Source organism: Orycteropus afer, unplaced genomic scaffold (genome assembly GCF_000298275.1).
Source record: "Orycteropus afer afer isolate SDZICR_OR568_19922 unplaced genomic scaffold, OryAfe1.0 scaffold00500, whole genome shotgun sequence".
NCBI lineage: Eukaryota > Metazoa > Chordata > Mammalia > Tubulidentata > Orycteropodidae > Orycteropus > Orycteropus afer.
Genome location: NW_006922087.1, coordinates 1846061 through 1848894, shown reverse-complemented (window position 1 = coordinate 1848894; position 2834 = coordinate 1846061).

Here is a 2834-nt window from a genome sequence, read left to right as displayed (position 1 = left end):
TTTTGATGTTGAGGTGTTAGAGGTTTCTATAAATTTTACAGACAAATCCCTTGTCAGAGATGTCATTGCCAAATTTATTCCCAATCTGTAGGTTCTCTTTGTACTGTTTTGGAGAAGTCTTTTGATGAATATAAGAACTTAATTTTTAGAAGGTTCCACCCATCTAGTTTCTCTTCTGCTGTGTGTGCATTTTGGGTTATGTTTTATAATCTATTTATGCCATGAATTAGGGCCCACCTGTCTCTTTGTGGGTGTGGTAGAGGATGAGAATATGTGTACAGATCTGTGTTAGCTGTTCGTGTAGATCAGTTGAGGTCAAGATGAGGTGATATTGACCATCTACTGTTGATCTGTTGCTGCACAACCAGGTGGTGGCCCTCCCCAGTGTATGGGGCTGCAGGAGGTGCAGATGTGGTATGTCATGTGGCCATGGTTGGTGTCTCTCACCAGGTGGGACCAAAAAAAAAAAACAAACCCCAAGAGAACAAAAAACACAAACACCATAAGGCAACAACAACAACTACATAAAGGAAAACAAAATAAATGAAAAGAAAAGGGGGAAAAAGACAAGAGAAGGACAAAGAAAAAGAGGAAAATAAAAAATCTGGGGATGGGGAGAAAAGAAAAGAGAACCAGAGAGCAGGAATAGTAAAGAAAAAATAGCAAACTGCAAAAAGAAAAACAGGAGATAGGAGAAATGAAAAGAGAAAAAGAAAAAAAGAAGGAAAGCAGGAAAATAAAGGAGAAAAAATCCAGGGATGGGAAAGAAAAGAAAAATGTAAATAAATAAAGAAAAGAGGATAGAGAGAATAATTTTACCGAAAGAAAACTGTGGAGGCATGGCACCCAGGCAGGTAGTACACCTAACTGGTCCCAACCTTAGTTCCTGCCTACCTAGAAGGCATCTGGACCACAGCATCTGATCCCAGATGAGTTCCTGCTGACTCAGAAGATATCTCAGGCCAGGGTGCCTGGACCTGCAGAAAGTTCCTGCTGGCCCAAAAAGCATCTGGAGATAGGACATCTGAACCCAGAAAAAGTTGTCCCAAGAGTTGGCTAGGTGCCTAGTCCCAGAAAAAGTTCCTGCCAGCCCAAAAAGAGTCTGGAAACAAGGTGATTGTTCTCTGAACTAGCTCCTTTCTACCCAGAAAGCAACTGGGGGCAGGGTTCTTAAGCCTAGATTAGCTTCTTCTGGCACAGAAGGTGTCTGGGGTGTCTGGGGCAGGGTTTGTGGACCAAGGAAAAGTTCCCACCAGGCCAAAAGGTGACCGGGAGCAAGGCATTTGGTTTCAGAGGGAGTTCCTTCCAGCCCAAAAAGTTCCTTCCAGTCCCAGTTAAAGTTTCTGGTGTAGGTAAAGGTAACTAGGCTCAAGGCCCTGTTCCCAGAGAAGGTTCCTGCAATCCTGAAAGGCAGTTGTTTGTAGGGTGCCTGGTCTGAGTAAAAGTTCCCACTGGCCCAAAAAGTGGCTGGGAGCAGAGCATCTAGTCCCAGAATTAGTTCCTGCCTGCCCAGTTGGTAGCAGTGCACCTGTTCTGGGATGGAATTACTGCTGGTTCAGGGGGCTGGGTGGGGTGGGGAATGGCCACACCTCCATTCACTCAGATGATGTGGGGTAAAAGGTGAATATCACACCTTTCTAATTGTCAGCCACCTGTACGGTTGTCTGTGCAGTCCTTGGCAAGTGGAGCTAATGGTCGGGTTGTTGCCTGGATAGGAATGCCACTGGCAAATGTTCTAAATAGCCACACCACCAGGTCAGTTGATAGTCCATAGCTTCATTTTGTCTCCTTATTCTCTGTTTTCATTCAGTTTCTTCTACTGTTGTTGTTATGTGTTGTCAAGTCTTCTACAACTCATATTGACCCTATGTACAACAGAATGAAACACAACCTGGTCCTACACAATCCTCAAAATCCTTGCTATGCTTTAGCCTATTGTGGTAGCCTCTATGTCAATCCATCTCGTTGAAGGACTTCCCTTTTTTGCTGACTCTCTACTTTACCAAGCATGATAACCTTCTCAAGGGAATGGTCCCTTCAGACAACATGACTAAACTAAGTGAGACTAAGTCTGACCATTCCCACTTCCAAAGAGCATTCTGGTTGCACTTCTTTCAGGACAGATTTGTTTGTTCTTTTGGTAGTCCATGGTGTTTTCAGTATTCTTCACCAATATCACAATTCAAAGGCATTGATTCTTCCTCAGTCTTCCTTCTTTATTGTCCAGCTTTTACTTGCATATGAAGTAATTGAAAATACCATAGCTTGGGTTAGGCACACCTTAGTCTTCAAAGTGACATCTTTGCTTCTTAACATTTTAAAGAAGTCTTTTGTAGTAGATTTGGCCAGTGCAATATGACATCTGATTTATTGGCTACTGCTTCCATGGATATTGATTGTAGACCTAAGTAAAATGAAATCCCTGACAACTTCAATATTTTCTCTATTTATCGTGATGTTGCTTATTGGTCCAGTTGTGTGGATTTTTGCTTTCTTATGTTGAAGTGTAATCCATACTGAAGACTGTATGTAGTCTTTGAACTTCATCAACAAGTACTTAAAGTCATCTTCACTTTCAGCAAGCAAGATTGTATCATTTGCATATTGGAGGATAATGAGTTTCCTCCAATCTTGATGCTGGATTCTTCTCAATATAGTCCACCTTCTCAGATAATTTGCTCAGCATACAGACTGAATAAGTATGGTGAAGGATACAACTCTGATACACATCCTTCCTGAATTTAAACCAAGCAGTAGCCCATTGTTTTGTTTCAACAATAGCCTTTTGGTCTAGGTACAAATTCCTCATGAGCACAATGATGAGGTTTGGAATG